Raw genomic sequence first — 21,852 nt, 5'->3', positions numbered from 1 at the left:
ATTACACTATACTATAGGTCATTGTTTTGTTTGTTTTATGTCCCATCTTCTTCATTGGAAACACACTGAGTATAAAAATTATCACTTATGCACACTAACTTTCCTCTCATTCACAATAGTTATCGATTGTAACAGCTCACAATGTCTGTTTTCTTCATGTAGAGTGGATTGGATTTGTCAGTTGATTTTCTGTTTCTATAGTTGTTGCTTGTCAACTTCACACAAGCTAGAGTTTTCTGAGAAAAGGCCTGGAGGCAGGCCTATGAGCTATTTTTCAAATTAGTGACTTATCCGGGAAGAAAGACCATTGTAGGATATGCCACCTATGGGAACGTGATCCTGGGGTATTTAAGAAAGCAGGTTGAGCAGGTATCTGAGGGGCAAACCTGTAAAGCAGCATTTGGCCATAACCTCTGCTTCAGATCCTGCCTTGAATTCTTGCCTTGACTTCCTTCAAATACGGACAGACTGTGATATAGAAGTGTGAACCAAATAAACCCTTTCCTCACCAAAGTGCTAGGTCACCGTGTTGTTTAACAGCAATAGAAATCATAGCTAAGGCACTTTTGATACTAGAATTCTAGAAAAGAAAAATGACTGAAATTACACCTTTCTGAAAAAGACAAACTTATTTCTCACAAATGACATTTCCAGATTTATGTATCCAGAAAAGGTCATATTAATTACAATAGTCATTCAATGAATGAGTCTAGAGCAATAATTTTCAGAGGAAGTGATGTGATCTAAATGTTTGTATCTTCCCAGACACACTGAATTAATATGCTGAAATTCTAAATCCGAGGGTGGATATAAGGAAACATGGCCTTTGGATACTGACTAGAACATGAGGATTTGCTCTCATGAGTTGGACAAATGCCCTTAAAATGAGGTCCCAGAGAGATCTTTCACCCTTTACATTATGTGAAGACTCAGTGAGAATGTGCCATCTGTGAAGCAGATGGCCAGTCATTACATGACACTGAATTTGCTAGCACCACAATCGTGGACTTCCTAGCATCCAGAACTATGAGAAATAAATTTCATTTTTATCAATAAGGTACAATGAATAGGGCAGTGTAGTTTGTAGAAGTCCAAGTTAACAAAGACATGAATCTTTACACTCTTTTAGCTACCCAGTAAGTTGGCCTTTTATGAAAAGTTGCTACCTTTGTATACTCCAACTCCTTTCAGTCCTAATGATAGCTGATTAGCATTTCATTTTAATAAGCATTTGACAATTTTTCATTCTTCATAATGTTCAAGATTCCATGAAGGAAATAGGATAAGCCATAGTTCTATATTTAAAAGACTTATGCAGTATATTTGGGGAGACATTTTTTTTTTTTTTTTGGTTTTTTGAGACAGGGTTTCTCTGTGGTTTTGGAGCCTGTCCTGGAACTAGCTCTTATAGACCAGGTTGGCCTCAAACTCACAAAGATCTGCCTGCCTCTGCCTCCCAAATGCTGGGATTAAAGGCATGTGCCACCACTGCCCGGCTCTTTGGGGAGACATTTTTAACATGAAAAATGTACCAGATTGCTAAATTTAAAAAGATAATCAAGATGGTATAAACATATAAATATGGCCTCCTGACTATATACATACTGTAGGAGAACTAAGAAACTCCTGTAGGGGTTAGGATCCTGTAAATATGTCATCGACCTTAAAGCACAGGTAGAATTTTATAAAACAAAGAGAATTAAAATAGAGGTTACTAAGACTTTATTACTTCTCAAATAATTCTGAGGCATGCAAGGAAACGTAGAGATGATCATCCTAAATTCCTCACCTTATATGAGAAGCAAACCCAGACATAGCATCTAACTTACCCTAGATCCCACTGTGGATGTGTGCAGCGCTGGGAGTGATTCTGCTTTGTTTCTATCTTTTTGAGTCGTCTCCCACAACCTTGCTTAAATTACATAGAAGCTGTTGTTTGTTTTCCATTTATGTCAGGGAAGATGAGCTCAGATGCATAATTTCTCACTAGAAAAAATGCCCTGTTAAAACATCGTCTAGACCAGTTTTTTTTTTTTAAGCAGAAACTGGAAATGTTGATGCTATAATCATAAAACCACGACCAGGACTATTGCATATGAAAAACAACAAGGAAAAAATGTCTTCTGAGGAAAAGAAGGCGTGAAACCAGAATAACATATCTATTATAGACTTCCAGTTCCAGACATTTGAGTTACGTCATCATACATACAAGGAACAGTATTTTCCAAGAAATTTAAGCTATCGTATTTTATGAATGAATTAGACACTTTTTCTCCTCTATATTATCTAATAGTTTTATAAAACACACTTCTTATCACCAATTATAATGATTTCTTGCTATTTTACATGCTGATTCTTGATACACAGCACCAGCTTTAATTTATGTTCAAGCAACATCTGAGCTGCAAGAAACTCAGAGTGCTGACATCCGACATGATAAACCACATAGCTATAAGCAAACTTATAAATTCAATTATTTAAGTATCCCCATTTAATTTTCAGCATCTCTAAGGACAAGATGACAGAGTGAAGCATGTCAAGCCCAAAGAAAGCAGCCTAAGCTCATCTCAAATATGACATTTAAAGTAATTCGATAATATTCCACATTTTCCAAACAGATCTGCAAATACGTTTCACCCTAGCAATATAATTTGTAGTATTCCTAGCAGAATCCTGCCATGCTGTCCAACAATAAATATAATTTATCATGGGCATAAACTGCACTTAGATATTCAATTATTACCTAAATATATGACTGTGGGAAAATCTCAGCATGGTCAGCACAGTCTAATATATTGAAGTAAAAAAGGCAAGTCAATATGAGATTTTTTATTATCCTCTTTCAGTTGGCATAGTTCTGTCTCTGAAATTCATTCTTTAATGTAGTTAATATGTTTTTACTAAATACCTATGCTGTGGGACAATGGTCTTGTACCCTCTGAAGATTTGTCACTTGTATTGGTTTAATAAAACACTGATTAGCCAGTAGTGAGGCAGGAAATATAGGTAGGTCAACTAGAATTGGAGAACTCTGGGAAGAGGAAAGGCTCAGTTTGCAGTCGTCACTGAAACAAAGATGAAGCAAGATGAGAATGCTTCACTGATAAAAGGTACCAAGCCATGTGGCTAACACACACAAGAATTATGGGTTCATGTAAGATATAAGAGTTAATAAGAATCCTGAGGTAATAGGCCAACCAGTTTATAACTAATGAATTAATGTAAGCCTCTGTGTGTTTCTTCGAGACTGAACAGCCGTGGGATTGGGCAGGACTAAAACCTCTGTCAACATACCTACAAATGTGAGATGCTCTTCTAGTCACTAACTAGTCATTAGAAAGAAAGTATATATGGATACCACCTCCATGGAGCATTTTGTTATATAAAACATTCTGATTGTCCATCTAAAACAGTAAAAATGTATCAGTTTCATTCCTTTCCTTTTGTTTGTTAAATATTTATTCATCTTTACTTTTTCTTTGTATGATTGTTTGCTATTTTGGTTTGAACCACATGTGTGCAGTGCCCATAGAGGCCAAAAGAGAATGTCAGAAACTCCAGGGCTAAAGTTACAGGTGGTTGTGTGCTACCATTTGAGTGTTTGCATCTGAACCTGGGGCTTCAGCCAGAACAAGTGCTCTTACTACTGAATCATCTCTCTAGCTCCTCTTTCCCAAAAATATGCAGCAACTTCCCAAAGAGAAAATAGACACACAGGAGAAAAGCTGTACTCAAAAACATCTGCTTTAAAAGTGACTTCATCCTTCTAACTTGAAAGCGTAACTGTGTTTCAATAAACAACAAAACCAAAATACACTGAATCTCTGGATGAACAAAGTAACATAGCAAGTTTTAAAAAGATATTAATGAGTAAAGTGTTAAACTGTATAAGGTGGAAGGGAAAGAAGTAAAAAAAATAAAATAGAGAAATGAATTTTTTTAAAAACATGGTGGGCCATGAAGTCTCACTGTACATAGAAAGCAAAGTAAAATTTTTAATTGGCCAATACTTACTTTATAGATTTCTAGAACTTGGAAGCATAATATATTTCATCTAATACTAGATACATTAGCAAATTCTTTAAACTGACCATTAGTTTATAAGTTAGCTCTGCTAGTAATCCCTACATAAATTACTGATGCATGGAACTTGGTGTTCCCATCAATAGTGAAGGAGGCATTTTTATTCAAATATAGAAAGATGTTCAGCTCCCAGGATAATGATTGAGTCAAGATCGCTTTTTTTTTTTTGTTCTGCAGACAAAGCAGATACCATACTTATAGTTCTGGCTCTCAGGAACAAAAATCTTAATGGAAGCCAAGACTTCCTCAGACTTTATGGAAATAAGCTTTAAAAGAGTTTTCATTCCATAGTCTCTCTTTCTGGCATTCTGATTTCTTTCTCTAGGGTCAGAGTATTCTTGACAGGCCTCCCACTCCTTTGCTATTCTTTAATAGTACTATGATTTTCTCACTTCTCTTTCTAATGAATATTTCATCTGTCTGAAGGAATAATCATTGCATGTTTATGAAATGACAAAATGACTTACAAAAATGTATTTAGCTGAAAATCATCCTTTCTTAGAATTACCAAAGAATCTTCTTTCAGCTTTCTTCCACCTCCTCAAACTACTGTCAGCAGTAAAATGAACATTAACTTAATGCACTCTTATGATTAAAACTATAATCTTGCTACAAATTAGAAAGAACAAATACATAATGACACATCCTACAGGATGTTGTGGTAAGCTTAGTAAAAATATTGCAGCATCAATCAAGGTTCTTTTGAACAAAGAAAATTATAAAGTTAGATAAAATTAAGGACAGTGGAAATGTGTGTGACACATATTAGCTTGTATTGAAAAGGCTGAATGAAATAGTTTATATCATTTACATTCCAAAGATCTAGCCAGTTGTATCATTTAAAATGCATTTTTAAATTAGAATATATATGCAAATATACGAATGAATCTGGAACAAAAATAAGTTGCTGATATGTTTTCAGAAAACATCATTTAATTATCCAAGTTATATTGTTTCACTTGAAGTCATTCAAATCCCTAGTGAAAACAGGTTGCTATTTGCCCGCTAATTGAATACCTATTCTAGAGAAAATGCCATCACTTTTGCAGATTATGTGTAACATGTTATAGGCTTACATTTCCCTTTTGTACCTATTTTAGAAATTTTATCATTAGTTTTCTTTCTTTTTAAGGGGAATATACTTCAATTCTCAATATTTATTGGAAGTGCTTTAGGATGGTAAAATAATCATTTTAAGTTTTATATTGTAAGATAGTGAACTATGAAACAGTCTTTATTTTACTGAAAAGGCACATTGTTGTACTCATCTGTCTGATTAGCAATATCAGATAGGTGAAATAATAATAGTTTCATGGGAGAACTTCTGCTCAGAGTGGTTTTCTAGAAACCATAAGCTTCATCTCCATCAATTTTCACCCCATTACTTAAGCACACTGTCAGTAAACATGCATTGCTTTCAGATTATGGTTTAGGTTTATCTGTAGCAATTTACCAAATCCTGAAAACTTTGTATTTAATCTTGCAGTTGCTCTTCCAGTGTTTTTTTTTTTTTCTTTCTACCATTTTTTTTCTGGGCTAGAAAAATACCAACTAAGTTATATTTCTATTTTCCTTGAAAGGGCATAACTGTTACAATAAACTGAATTCAATCTACAAGTTACACTCATTATGAGCCTTGTGTACAGAAGTAGATAATTCTCTAGCCTATGCACAAATTACAAATATGTAATTAGTCTCAAAAGAAATTGCACCGTTCGTTCTATATTTTCATTAAAGTTTTGGTAAAGGAAGATTGTAATTAGCAGTCATATAATATTTCTCCCCTCCACATTGAGAAGATTTTATCGATTCAAGAAACTAACTTGTGCAACCAATTTGGAAATCAGTGTAGCGGTTTCTTAGGAAATTCGGGATCAACCTACACCAGGATCCAGCAATACCACTCTCGGGAATATACCCAAAAGATGCTCTATCATACTACAAAAACATTTGTTCAACTATGTTCATAGCAGCATTATTTGTAATAGCCAGAACCTGGAAACAACCTAGATGCCCCTCAATGGAAGAATGGATAAGGAAAGTGTGGAATATGTACGCATTAGAGTATTACTCAGTGGTAAAAAACAATGACATCTTGAATTTTGCATGGAAATGGATGGAAATAAGTGAGGTAACCCAGACCCAAAAAGATGAACATGGGATGTACTCACTCATAAATGGATTCTAGCCATAAATAAAGGACATTGAGCCTATAATTTGTGATTCTAGAGAAGCTAAATAAGAAGGTGAACGCAAAGAAAAACATATAGTTATCCTCCTGGATACTGGAAGGAGACAAGATTGCCAGGCAAAAATTGGAAACTTGGGGGTGGGGGTGGGGGGTAAGGGGATATTGGGAGAAAAAAAGTGAGTAGGGGGAATGGAAAGAGCTTGGGGAAATGGGATGATTGGGATGGAGGAAGGGTGGATATGGGAGCAGGGAAGTATATATCTTAATTAAGGGAGCCATTTTAGGGTTGGCAAGAGACTTGACTTTAGAGGTGTCCCCAGGTATCCATGGAGATGTCCTCAGCTAGATCCTTGGGCAGCTGAGGAGAGGGAGCCTGAAATGGCCCTATCCTATAGCTATACTGATGAATATCTTGCACATCACCATAGAACCTTCATCTTCCGATGGATGAAGCTAGAGACAGAGACCCACATTGGAGCACATGACTGAGCTCCCAAGGTCCAAATGAGGAGCAGAAGGAGGGAGAACATGAGCAAGGAAGTCGGGACTGCAAGGGGTGCGCCCACCCACTGAAACAGTGGGGCTGATCTAATGGGAGATCACCAAAGCAAGCCTGACTGGTACTGATGGAGCATATGATCAAACCGGACTCTCTGAACATTTCGGACAAGGAGGGCTTACTGAGAAGCCAAGGACAGTGGCACTGGGTTTTGATTCTACTGCATGTACAGGCTTTGTGGGAGCCTAGTCTGTTTGGATGCTCACCTTCCTAGACCTGGATGGAGGGGGGAGGACCTTGGACTTCCCACAGGGCAGGGAACCCTGACTGCTTTTTGGACTGGAGAGGGAGGGGAAGGGGATAGGGGGAGGGGGCTTGGGGAGGGAAAGGGAAATGGGAGGAGGGGAGGAGGTGGAAATTTTTAAATAAAAATAAATAAAAAAGAAACTAAAAGAGAATTGAAACATACAGTATGTCATAGTGCGCATGTCCATACATACATGCAAGGCAATAATGCCTGAACAGTCAACTTACCAATAACAACTCACCTTTGCAACAAAATCAATTTCATTAATTTAAACATTTGCTTAACACTTAGGTGTTCTACCCTGCTTTAAGACAGGTCCCTCAAAAAAAAAAAAGGACAGGTCCTCTCAGAAGGATACAAGATTAACTCAAAAAAATCAGTAACCATCCTGTACACAGATGATAAAAGGGCTGGGAAAGAAATCAAAGAAACATGACTCTTCACAATTGCCACAAATAGCATAAGATACCTCGGAGTAACTCTAACCAAACACGTGGAAGTCTTGTATGACAAGAACTTTAAATCTTTGAAGAAAGAAATTGAAGAGGACACCAGAAAGTGAAAAGATCTCCCATGTTCTTGGGTAGGTAGAGTTAACGTAGTAAAAGTGGCGATATTACCAAAAGCAATCTACAGATTCAACTCAATGCCCATCAAAATCCCAGCAAAATTCTTCACAGACCTCGAAAGAACGGTACTCAACTTCATATGGAAAAACAAAAAAACCCAGGATAGTCAAAACAATCCAGTAAAATAAAAGAACTTCTGGAGGCATCGCAATCCCTCACTTTAAACTCTACTACAGAGGTACAGTACTGAAAACAGCCTGGCATAAGAACAGACAGGAAGACCAATGAAACAGAATCGAAGACTCGAATATTAATCCACACATCTTCGAACACCTTATTTTTGACAAGAAGCAAGGAATATCAAATGGAAAAAAGAAAGCATATTTAATAAATGATGCTGGCATAACTGGATATCAATATGTAGAAGAGTGAAAATAGACCCACATCTATCACTATGCACAAAACTCAAGTCCAAATGGATCAAAGAGCTCAACATAAAGCCAGCCACACTGAACCTTACAGAAGAGAAAGTGAGTACACTTGAACGCATTGGCACAGGAGACCACATCCTAAATATAACCCCACTAGCACAGACACTGAAAGAAACAATAAATGGGACCTTCTAAAACTGAAAAGCTTCTGTAAAGCAAAGGATATGACAGCCTAACGAATGGAAAAAGATCTTCACTAACCCCACGTCAGACAAAGGACTGATCTCCAAAATATACAAAGAACTGAAGAAATTGGTCACCAAAAGAACAATTAATCCAATAAAAAAATGGAGTACAGACCGAAACAGAGAACTCTCAGCAGAGTAATTTAAAATGGCTGAAAGACACTTAAGGAAATGTTCAACATCATCAGAGAAATGCAAACCAAAACAACTGTGAGATTCCATCTTACACCTGTAAGAATGGTCAGAAACACTGATGGCAACTTATGAGGTTGTGGGGCAAAGGGAACACTTCTGCATTGCTGGTGGTAATGCAAGTTAGTACAGCCCTTTTGGATGTCAGTGTGGCAATTTCTCAGAAAATTAGGAAACAACTTTCCTCTAGACCCAGTATTGCCACTTTTGGGTATATATCCAAAGGATGCTCAATCATGCCACAAGGACATGTGCTCAAGTATGTTCATAGAAACTTTGTTTGTCATAGCCAGTACCTGGAAACAACCTAAATGCTCCTCAACTGAAGAATGTATAAGCAAAATGTGGTACATTTACACAATGGAGTACTACTAAGCAGAAAAAAATAACATCTTGAATTTTGCAGAAAAATAGATGGAGCCAGAAAACATCATTTTGAATGAGATAACCCAGACAAAGAAAGACAATTATCACATGCACACACTCATAAGTGGTCTTTAAACATAAATCAAAGAAAACCAGCCCCCAAATCACAATCCCAGATAACTTAGACAACAATAAAGACACTAAGAGAGACATACATACATTTAATCTGCATAGGAAGTAGAAAAAGACAAGATCCCCTGAGCATGGGGACCTTGGGGGAGGGTTGAAAGTGAGGGGAGAGGCAGGGAGGGGAGTAGAGAAAAATGTAGAGCTCAATAAAAATCAATAAAATAAAAAAGACAGGTCCCTTTCAAACTACTTTCAACCTTGAAGAGACAGTTTGTAGGTTATGAAAAATTTGACCAGTACTAAAATAAGCCATAATAGAAAAAGAAAAACAAAATGGTCAAGTTATATGGAGCTTCCTTACTCTCTCCTTAATAGCATGGATACTCTGATATCCATTGATTTTTCTCTTTTTTTAAACAGTAATGTAGAGAAAGATAGGTCATGAGTGTTCATGGGGAACTTAAAAGTGAACATGCACTGGATTTGCTGATCTATACCATTAAAGATAATTGTTACTTATGAGGAAATTTAGTATCCAGAAAATCTTATAGATTTGCTTGTATATGTGAAAAAAGTAACTAGATTATAGTGCGATCTGATTACATTAGTCACACACACACGTGCAAGCACTCGTGTGTGCACACACATACAATATTAGTTGAATATAGTTACAGAAAGTCACTTGTTAGTGATGAGTATGCATGTATTCTGTATAACAAAGGACTCAGCTAAAGCAATAACGACAACTTTACATCGGGATGTAGCTAGGAGAACTGTTGTCCAACCTCCATGTGGTCTTTTAGGTTTTGTGTAAGAAGCTTATGACCAAACACAAGGGGATAAGCTTATTTAAAATTAAATTCTAAAGTCCAATTTTTCTTTTCAGGTTCTCTCACTTAAATGTTTCTCTGATTCCCCAAATTCAACAAATATAAAATGGGGCCCATTATCTATCCCCTTCATGTTCTCCCAATCTGCAATCTCCTGCCTTGCCTTTGAATAGCATAAATGCAGATAATACAAGTTAGGTTGTAGTAGTAGAAGCCAGCACAAAATACAAGGTAAAATTGTCTGTGAAGATAGAATACAACCTGATCATAAATCTTGTTTAAAGATTTTCAGCTGTCCCTTCCTTGCAAAGGATGTGAATATTTTTTTTCTTTTATTTATGACTAAACTGTCTGTTAGAAAGACTGGGCATACACATCATCTATTAGGTCTTCTAAGCCTTTTTTTAAAGCCTGTATCTATCAAGTAACCCATGCTGATCAGTTCCACATAGCATGTTTAAAAGCCCATGATCTTTAAAGTGTATTCCATGGGTCTGTGCCATTAGTATTCCCTGAGAACATGTTAGAAATAGAAAAATCTTAGCCATTACCTAAAGTTATGTAGAAACTCAGAAGTGTGGATCAGAAAATTTTGTTATCACAAGTCTTCCAACTAATTGCAATGTACACTTAAGCTAGAAAACCGATGATAAAGTATGTCCCTCTGGCATTTTCCCCATAGCTAATTTCATTCTTGTCATTAACATTTCTTTTTTCTCGTGTATGGAAATCGTCTTCTGACTTGTTTTCTAGTCTCCAGTTTTGACTCCTCTATGTTATACTACCAGAAGGGTGAACTCTATGTTCTGAAAGTGATTACTATATTCTTGCCTTAGTTACTTCCTACCTATAGTAGTAAATTTTAAATTATGTTCCCAGACAGTCATATTTTAAAGGCTACCTTATTGCAAGACAAAAGATCAATATTAATAAAAAATTTTTCAAATCTCATAAACATTAGAACATTTGCCTCTTATCAAAATTATTAAGGTGTTCCTTAATAGCACATGTGCTTTACATGTCCTTGTATAATGTCTAAAGCAAAGTCTTTACATTGCTTAGTGCCCATATTTTACTTTAAACATTAGTAATATACAATCATTGCAGGTTTTTTTTAAAGGCCATGAAGTGGCATTTTTGGGGTGGTCAATTTTTTGCTGAAGCATCTTCCCATCCTTACCATTTTGTTCTTATGGTAATATTAAATTACCATTCAATATTCTACCATCCATGTTTACAGATTTACTATTGCCAGCAGTATCTCATTTGTAAAGACTTCCCAGTGCTTTCTAATCAGCAGAGGCTGATTTCCCCTCCAGATTAAATTGACACCAATCTGTTTCCTTAATGTATCAATAATAATAGTGTGAATAGTAACCAATATTCACTGAGCATGAAATATACTATTTTATATGCTATACAGTTGTGCAAATTGCTTTATATACTTTGTGTATTTCACTACAAACTTCCCACATTTGTGATTTATCAGGCAGAGTTATTATCTCTATTATAGAGCTAAAGAGAACAAGTCTTAGAAATACTCCGTTTTACCTACTTTTCCAGGTTAAACAGTGAATTATATGACAGAATTGGTTTATTGCTTGTATTTAAACCCTAAACATATACACTTAATCTGTATATCAAAAATAAATATGGCATAAAAATAGGTATTGCAAACAGTATTTTATTAAAGCTGACACACACAAACTACCAATAGTTTTCTAAAGGGTGAGATAAGAGAAGAGGATGGGGCAAGACATAGTTCAGGATGGGCAGGAATGATCCTTGACTACAAACACATTTCTGAGCACTTGTTGTAAGCTGCAGTCCAAAAACAAGACTACTTTTCCACATTATGTTCATATCTCCACCTTTTATTTCTCAGAAATTTCATGTCAGAAAAACATATTAGGAATGTAGTACCAACACACTTTAAACTGCTGTAGGTGTCCCCAGAACGATTAAGAAAAGTGACTATTTCTCATTGAACCATGATCTTTGTACACTAAACATAAAAGGAGAGGATTATAGGACAAGAAAATAGGAAGAATGTTCTCAAGTGGTGTGTAGGAGTGGGAATATGTTTAACTTCTCCCTCACCTAGCAAATAGTTGCAGCTCTGAAGGATTGCCCTAAAGGATATCTGGGGGTTGGGGTGGGGAGTAAGAGATGATCACTGGACAAGAAATATCAGAAATAACATGAACTGTGTCTATCAGCAATGATGATTGGATTACAACTAGACAGTTGCAAGTTTTCTCAAGAACTTCACTGTGGTCTAATAAATTAGTGAAATTGTGATGATATGAAGGAACACAGAATTATCTTAGAGTCCTTGCAGTGAAAACTCTTAAATGGTTCTTGATAAGATAAAATTAGGGTAACAGCAGGGTGAATTTCTTCCTTGAGGCTTCAGAGTATAATATGCATCCTTGCCTCTCTCAGTTTCCAGAGGCTGCTCAATATTTCTTGGTGCTTTTCTCTATCTTTAAAGGTGCCAATATCAGATCAAGTTCTTCCCATGCTGTAAGCTTGCTATGACTCTATTCTGTCACCTTTTTCTATTTTTAAGGAGCATATAGTTATGTTGTTTCCATGCAGACAGTCCAGAAAAACATATGTAATTTGTTTAAAATCTTTAATTCTGTATGCAATCTTAATTTTTCCTGTCATATGGCATAGAATTGTCATAAATTCTACAGATTAGAAGATAATTTTGGGCAGGGAATTCTGTCTAACATAAGATGTGACTCTTGAAAATTTTTTGAATGTGGAGCTATTTTATATCACATATATTATTGCTTTGTGAGTACTGATATATGATCCTTTCACTTGTAAGAATAATGTGTAATATCCAAAACATACATTTGTATAACACATACTAAAACACTATTTGGTATAGTTTATACACACACACACACATATATATATATATGTATATGTGTGTGTGTATATATATATATACAACTACATACCACATGATTCTGAGTATAGAACCTGCTCTTTGCTGATTCTTATTTTGCTGGAACCTAGCACCATTCTCACAATTATGGAAACTTAATATGTGCCATAGTAATACATAAATAAATGAAAGACCTTCTTTGGACAAGAAAAGTTGTAGAGTTGTATTTGGTACTTCGTTTACAGCTATACATATTTCAAAAAGTGAATCTAGTGTTAAGTGGGGGAAATGAACATATACTACTTAAAATCCATTTAATGTAGATGTCAGAGGCATTTTAAAGTTATTTTTAAATTGAGTCATTCATCAGTGAAATATGGAACAAAAAAGTGTACTATTCTTTTAAACTATATGAATTCTTCTATTTCATTTCAAATCAACAAGGTGAAAGTCATTTCTAAAACATTATGATTTATGAACTTCATTTACTGCTCCTTCTTTAGGTGTGATCAGATAGCCATCTTTATATAGTACCTGAATATTTGGTATTTTATTGCATTGCCACATCTCATTATTATGTATTAAATACTATTATTTATAGCCACTACTTAATCTGATGTGAGACGGAAAAAAATTATTGAAGGCTTGGCACTTCAGGAATAGACATTTTATAGGGATGAAGGAATGACTAGGAAGAGTCAATGGCCCTTCAGCTGCCCCTCAGATCATTAACTCCAAGTGGTTATTTGCTCTTGGGCACTGTCCTGTGCCCAGGATGGTATTGCTGTGATATGTAGATGAAGGAAAATATATTTTGAATGCTTTAATGTGAACACAATGCTCATGAAAGGTGCCAGATTGAAAGCATTGGAGTTTGAAGTCATTGGGTTATTCACTCGGCTGATTTCAAGGTACAGAGAGAATGCTTGACCTTGAATGACCACCTAGCAAAAGGGAAGAAACATACAGCTTGCTGAACTTGAAGAGACAGAGAGAGAATCAGCATGGAAATATCCTACAGTTAAGGCTTTTACCAAGAAGAAAATCTTGAAACCACTAGCTAAATTTAGACTTCAATCTAATCAGTACAAGGCCAGTGCAAGTACGGGGTGGGGTAAATGTGTAACAGTGGTTTAAGAATACACAACTGCTTTATTTCAAAGAAAAACAAATATACTATTATCAATTCATTGGAACCACTTACCAGAAAAATGTTAGACTCTTGACTCCTTATGTAGAACTAAAAAGAATGCTTATCTTTTGTGTGTACATGTTTTTGTGTGGGGGTATGTATCTGTGAATGGGTGTATGTGCTTATATACACATTTTCATGGGGAAGCCGGGGATAGTGGGCAGGTTTCTTCCTGTTTTAATGACTTTTATATTGTTGTGACAAACCGCCATAACCAAAAAAACTTATAAAACAAAGCATTTAATTCAAGAAGTCATTGTTTTTTACCACTGAGTAGTACTCTAATATGTATATATTCCACACTTTCTTCATCCATTCTTGCATTGAAGGTCATCTAGGTTGTTTCCAGGTTCTGGCTATTACAAATAATGCTGCTATGAACATAGTTGAACAAATACTTTTGTAGTATGATAGGGCATCTCTTGGATATATTCCCAAGAGTGGTATTGCTGGTTCCTGGGGTAGGTTGATCCCAAATTTCCTGAGAAACCGCCATACTGCTTTCCATAGTGGTTGCACAAATTTGCATTCTCACCAGCAATGGATGAGTGTACCCCTTACTCCACATCCTCTCCAGCAAAGGCTATCATTGGCGGTTTTGATTTTAGCCATTCTGACAGGTGTAAGATGGTATCTCAAAGTTGTTTTGATTTGCATTTCCCTGATCGCTAAGGAGGTTGAGCCTGATGGAGACAGAGACAGAGACCCACATTGGAGCAATGGACTGAGCTCCCAAGGTCCAAATGAGGAACAGAAGGAGGGAGAACACGAGCAAGGAAGTCAAGACTGCGAGGGGGACACCCACCCACTGAAACGGTGGGGCTGATCTATTGGGAGCTCACCAAGGCCAGCTGGACTGGTTCTGAAAAAGCATGGGATAAAACCGGACTCTCTGAATATGGTGGACAATTTTGGCTGCTGAGAAGCCAAGGACAATGGCGCTGAGTTTTGATCCTACTGCATGTACTGGCTTTGTGGGAGCCTAGCCTGTTTGGATGCTCACCTTCCTAGACCCGGATGGAGGGGTGGGGGGACCTTGGGCTGCCCACAGGGCAGGGAACCCTGACTGCTCTTTGGACTGGAGAGGGAGGGGGAGGGGAGTGGGGCCTGGGTAGTGGGGGGAGGGGGAAAAGGGAGGCGGGGAAGAGGCAGAACGTTTTAATTTAAATAAATAAATAAATAAATAAAAACAACCAAAAAAGCATTTAATTTGAAAGCTCATGGTTTCAGAGGGTGAGTCCATGATCATCCTGTCAGTGAGCATGGCAGCAAGCAAGCATGCAAGGTGTTAGAACAGCATAAGCTTGAGGGAGAGAGAGAGAGAGACAGAGAGAGACAGAGAGAGACAGAGAGAGAGAGAGAGAGAGAGAGAGAGAGAGAGAGAGAGAGAGAGAGAGAGAGAGAGAGAGAGAGAGAGAGAGAGAGAGAGAGAGAGAGAGAGAGAGAGAGAGAGAGAGAGAGAAAGCTAACTGAATAACTTTCTGATACCTCAAAGCCCACTCCCACTGATTCAGGTCCTCCAAACAAAGCCAAATCTCCCACTGGCTCACTAACCATTGTATCAACTGGGGATCAAGCATTCAAATATATGAGACTATGGGGGCCATTCTCATGCAAACCACAGCATTTTCTCAACCTCATTCAAACTTTTTCAGAGAGGATCCCTCACTGAACCTCTTTTATCTTACTGATTCAAGGAGAATCTATTATCCAGCAAGCCCTAAGTGACTTTCTATGTATTACAATATACCATGCTTTTTAAAAGTGGGTTCAAAAGATCAAACCCTTATAGGTCCTAATAATTAAGCTACAAGCAATTTACAAAGGTACCCATCTTTCTAGACCCAACGACCCACCCCAATTTTGAACTACAGGATTTTTGAGCAGTGAGAAAGTTATTATTTGTCTCAAAGTTTTTAGGATAGGTGAGAAAACTAAAGAGAAATAACCCAAGTAGAAATTATTATTAATAGAAGACTAGGAGTAGAGTCCAGGTTTTCTGGTCAACAACAAGGACTTTTCTACTATTTCATGTTTTCTTTCTAAAGAATGAAACCTAGATGCACTCTGAACCATCTATTTGGTGCCAATAATTTTTGTAAGTGTGCATCCTTCAGGTCTGTCAGGGATATTTCCCTTTAATTATGGTCTACTTTTTTACATGAGCTATAAAGCTTCCGTCTTATGGAAAATATATTAATATCACACAATAGGTACATATAAATCTTCCAAATTAAAAGAATTACTTTCACAAGTGATATAATATGTGAAAATCTTGATTTCTTCCCTATAGAAACTTTCTTGTACATTTGTTACTTAATTCTCTAATCATAATTTTTGTTGCATAATTATCTTAATCTTTTCATATTATTATTCCCCTAAAGATAGTACATTTAGAAAAATTGCAAATAGGATTATGTGTAATTTCATGGCAATTGGCCAATATATTTTAAGTTCATGCTATAGGCCCATTATAAGTAGTTGAACTCCAATTAATAATATGTTTAACGCAATATTTTTATTTTTAATATATTTTTCAAATTTTACAAGTTCTAAGATTTTAAAAATCTCTGTTTTTGTTATACTTCTATATTTATATAGTTTTAAAAGGATCAAGTGATGTCAAAGACTTACCAGCTCACCACAAATTCAGGTCATCCTTTCTTTTTTACCACCTGGACTAAGAATTCATATTCGATTTATGGTGTATAGCACTGCCACAGATAGGTACCAAATGCTTTTTGAAAAGCAGTGTTATCTATTTCGCAGTTACTAAGAACTGAATAATGACTAACATTTTAACACAATTAAAGTCAGGAGAGAGCAGCAGAGAAACATGTATGGCTCAATAAAAACGATGAAAAAAAAGCAAATACAGAAGATTTTATGGCAGTGCTAAAAACATTATAAATGAAGGAAACAAGAGAGACATTAAAAAAAGAACTGTAAGATACGTCACAAATCTTTCTACCTTTTCTTATATTTTCTAAGAAGCAAAGAACTGACTCTAAAGCACTTACTCAGTACTCTAGTTGAATAATAGCTACATTAGTTATTTATCAGAAGAAAGAGTACAATGATTTTTCATGGTAGTTTCTTAGTGAATGCTCCTAGGAGAGATGATGAAAAGAAGAAAAATGAAATGGCAAAAATGCAATAATTTAGTCAATATTCAAAAATTCATATTTAAATGTTTCACCTGTGACTTTTAAAAGAATCATAACATGTATTCCAGAAGGCAGATTTTGTTCTGTAGTACATGTTTTGAATGGAAATATTTGTTTCATTGATAGAGAGAAATGACATATTTATTGTAGTCCATGAGAACTATTAAATTTGCAAATATCCTCATTGGCAAGTGCTATTCCCACCCACTCTACAGAGAGTCCCATTAGTCATGGAAACGCTTGGCTTTAGTTCCTGTGTATAAAAAAGGTCACATCATTAATTCAAACTTGTAGGACAGTTTGAACATTTTGCTTAGCAAATATTCTCTTAGTAATGGGGTACATAGACATGTTTATTCATAAAATGAACAGATTTCAGAAAATTTAAAGTATGCATTTTAATTAAAAAGAACCTCAATAAATATACTCTATTAATTCAAAAATTTTAAATTAGATTGAACATACCTTATTAGATCCAGTAGAGAAGTTAAGCAGAATAAAGGTCACCCTTGCGATTCCTGCAAATAAATTAGGTCAAATTATCTATCAGAAATATGTACAAAAGGTCCAATGCAGTAATTCTATGAGGGAGAGGTGTTGATACACACACACACACATACACACACACACACACACGCAAGTATGTATATATGATGAGAAGTAAGTCTGGAGATGGGACTAAATATACCAGCATAATTTATTTTCTCATTCACAAGGGAAGTAGGTTTTTTGTTTAAAGGTTTGCTTGAAACTTCAACTACATTAATTACATTGCTAGTAAAAGGAGTCTTGGTTTTATTATTTTACTGTGCATTGCATGGAACTTAACTTCTTAAGCATATAGACAAGCACTCTACCATTGAGTCACACTCCAGGCTGAAGACTGTTAATTGCAGAGTATATACCTAGTAATATATAGAGTTCTTGTCTATCCACATATAACATCATTTAATTTTTATTTATCATTTTAGATGATACGATATCATAAAATTATTAACAACATAAACTTTATAGTAACTGTAGTTTCTTAAGGTATAGTAGTCGCTTTATTATACCCACAGCCTTCATATACACACTTCATCTATTTCTCCAAATAAGTGCTGCAAATTTGGAATGATGGGGAGCAGAGAACTTCAATAGTTAGCATTAACTGCTCTGAGTCATATCTATGGCATATGACAGAGCCAGCATCAGGATACATGGCTTTTCCTTTTTGCTTCATGGTTTGATTTAATGCCTCACAATGCTATCATCATATAACATTTATAAAAATGGATGTAAAATGTGTCTATTGATTACTATGCTTAGTACTTGGACAAGAGCTTTGGTTTAATAAAATAAACCACCCTAACTTGCTCTACTTTAAAGATACACATCTTCCCATGATTTACATAATATTCAATATATAGTCTAATGATGGTTAACATATGAACTTAAAAAATAAGTAATGTAAATTGACACATTTATTGGAAGCATTTTGTCAATAGTTGTTAAACGTTTAAGAATGCAGTTCTTTTGATTTTTTTTCTAAATTTTATAGTAATAAAGAAATAATAACAGTTATCTACAAGGAGCTGTATATAATAAGTTGCATGAAAAGTAATAGGGACTATCTCAATTCTAATATTTATAATTTTGTTAAATAGATCAAGTTATAGTGACATAATGGGTTACTAAGTAAACCACAAGCATGGTATAGGGATATTTAAGACATGTCAATTGTTTCTTAATCTAATTCCTACTTATGCTTCTAAATAATGTTCTGAAGAGCTTAGAGAAGGCTTGTGTGTGTGTGTGTGTGATGCATTTTTAATAGAAAGTTTTCTCAAAATATTTGTAAATAAAAGCCACATGATAAAGTAGTTTGTAATGCAAATTTTATAGAAAACTGTTTAAAAATACACAATTCTCATTTGTGTATATTGCATTATCCAACTTCTCTGTAAAGAATGTATAGACGTGTATCAAGAGATATATTTTCATTCATTAAAAATTCCACTATAGAAAAGGTAGTATTGTGAAACAAAGCAGAAGAAAAAGAAAATGTCAACTTTAAACTTTAACATTTTGATATTTTATGACTGACATTCAATTAATCTTGTGGCACCAATTTATCAATCATCTAATTCCCAAATCTAATACTTTTACATTTGGAGGAAATTCTCAAAGTGAGAACAAGTCTTCTAAAAAGTGTTGCGTGTATCAAGATAAAAGACAACATTTAAATGCATTTTTAAAAGAAATGTAGGCCAATAACATCATTGTCAGCTGACAAAGAAATCACTAAAATGACATTGTAATGAGTATGATATTATTACTAATGATTTCCATGCCCAATGTACTATATATAAATCTTTCACAATAGACTGAAGTAGTGCTCTTGATTAGTTGCAATCTAATTGCTCGATGTGCATTTTTCAACACTGTTAATGCTGCTCAAAAAAGACATAGTTCTGCTCAAGTGTTGATCTAGTTCCGTAATAGTGCTAAGTTAGAACCTTTCAGGGGAAGACACTTTAGAAAGTACTGACTTCTAGACTATAAAAATTATTCGTGTCTCTTCTGTTGCACACAGCAGAGCAAGTCTGTAGAAATTGGCTTCATACCCATAAGGCTGATTCTGCAAGGAAGTTAGCAAAAAAAATGTACTTTAAAAAATAAACTGTCCTATATGTAGCATTTTGGCTTGGTGAGGTACACAGAGAAATGGGAATCAAACTGGCTTTAAAAAGATATAGCTCTTCTCTGCTCACTTCTGAATTGCTTTCCTGCTTCAGCCTTTAGAAGTGTATAGCACCAGTTAAGATTATAGAAGGCCAGTGTATAGGTTGATCTATGTCACATACCCCATGTTACTTGACATTGCTTACCAGCCTCCAACATGTTCCACTTCCCTTACCTTTTACAACTCTCTTATCTCACCCAAGAGTTCATTTCCAAACAGAAGAAACTGTTGAATGACTTTGTGTGAGAACTGTCATTTAACAAAAAGAAGTTGGAATGCTTGAGCATATTGTCTTTTGAATGAGGCAAATAATGTATACCAGAGGCAAAATAGCAGAAGCTGTAAACATTAGAGAGACAGTCCACACTCCTGAGCTGTGGGGGCTGTATTTACTCTGGTGTCTGCTCTCGGTGCCTTTTCCTCCTGCTGGGTTGCTTTATCTAGCTTTAATAGGCTACAGGGTGCCTAGTCTTTCTGCTACATGATATCTCATGGCTGACTGATATACTTGGAAGGCCTGCACTTTTCTGAAGAGTAGGGAGAGGGAGTGGATGAGTAGATTAAAGAAAGAGACTGGGAGGAAAGGAAGGAGGGAGGGGAAACTGTGATCAGGCTTGAAAAATTGTTTAATTGGTTAATTAATACAAAATGAAAAGGACAGCTCACATAACTGACTTATACTTTAGGAATGGGCTTCATATTGACAGCCAAGCCCTGGTTCCAAATCTAGATAGCTCATTAAAACACCATCTAGTCCAGTCTTAAGAACTGCTAGTACCTCTTATTTGATTCTGTGAAAGAATAATATTCTACTGCCTTCATAAAGAAGTAGCTTAATATCTCTAAATAATTGCCAGCTATGATTGGAAAATCATAAGTGAATTGATGGTAAGCGTATGAGACATTAAAGCTTGATTCAAAATGTTAATATAAAATATGAATACAGAAGCTGAGTAGTGGTGGTGCATGCCTTTAATCCCAGTACTTGGGAGGCAGAGGCAGGCGGATCTGTGTGAGTTTACCGCCAGCCTGGTCTACAAGAGCTAGTTTTAGAACAGGCTCCAAAGCTACAGAGAAACCTTGTCTCAAAAAAGCAAAAAAATAATGAATATAGATATGTATATATGAAATATAGATATATGTGTAGAATTTCTATCTTCAATGGATTTCAGAAGTATAATTTCTATTAAATTAATAAAATGATCAATTTTATTTCTTTTAAATAATTATTCAATTACTTAATCATTTTAGCTGTAGCAGCTATATTAACACCATTTCTCTTTTCAAGGGCCTTAGGTTGCATGTAAGTCACTATACTTTCTAAAAGGCATGACTTTATCTCTCTGTGTTGCTTCCCATGCTTTGAAAACCCAAATGCTATTTTTCTAATGAAGCATTTACTCAAAGACCTTGTAGAAAATAATTGTGTTAATAACAGAGATAGTTTCCCTATTACAATGATCTCTTAGACAATTAATGCTGCTCCACTCTGTATTGTCACTTTTCTCCTCTGGGCCTACGAACTTTGAGGTTTACATTATTGGCTGCAGCTTCTTTTCTTTCTAGCAATATGGGTACTTCTAATGATGAGACCTGCCAAAATTTGTCAATGCTATTTTTCTTCTTTTCCATTAAAGGTGACTGTGGCTGAATTGCCAAGTAATCTGTAGTCTAACTTTACTTAATTGTTTTTACTACATGACATGAAGAAATATAGTGAGTAATCACTTCTATTTTACATGAAGCAAATTGCTAGTGCTTTTCACAGCAAAATGAAGAAGTCTTAACTTGCCTAATCTTCCATTAACATCCTCTTCAAATACTGACAGGATAAACTCAGACCTCCCTGATTCTCTAATGAATGAAGACTAAATTGCATTAGTGGCTTTCAATAATTCCACTTGTCTGTGGACCTCAGAACAGTCAGAGAACCGTTCTATCTGATTTATTTTTCTCCCTCTAGCTCCACCACTCGAGAATGGTTTATTCTAATCTGTCATCTACACCTTACTGCAATGTATCAA

At 35.5% G+C, this 21,852-nt stretch overlaps 1 protein-coding gene across 1 annotated transcript in view; it reads right to left on the bottom strand.

The window, feature by feature from the left end:
* Window positions 1-21,852, bottom strand: part of Tenm1 (teneurin transmembrane protein 1) — a 784,432-nt gene that overhangs the window by 750,589 nt on the left and 11,991 nt on the right. The window contains exon 2 of the mRNA XM_075956580.1: window positions 17,569-17,621. The gene's annotated coding sequence lies outside the window, so the exon portion shown is untranslated. The remainder of the gene's footprint in view (window positions 1-17,568; window positions 17,622-21,852) is intronic.

Source organism: Microtus pennsylvanicus, chromosome X (assembly GCF_037038515.1).
Source record: "Microtus pennsylvanicus isolate mMicPen1 chromosome X, mMicPen1.hap1, whole genome shotgun sequence".
In the NCBI taxonomy this organism is placed as follows: Eukaryota; Metazoa; Chordata; class Mammalia; order Rodentia; family Cricetidae; genus Microtus; species Microtus pennsylvanicus.
This window is presented reverse-complemented; position numbering and strand designations above follow the sequence as displayed.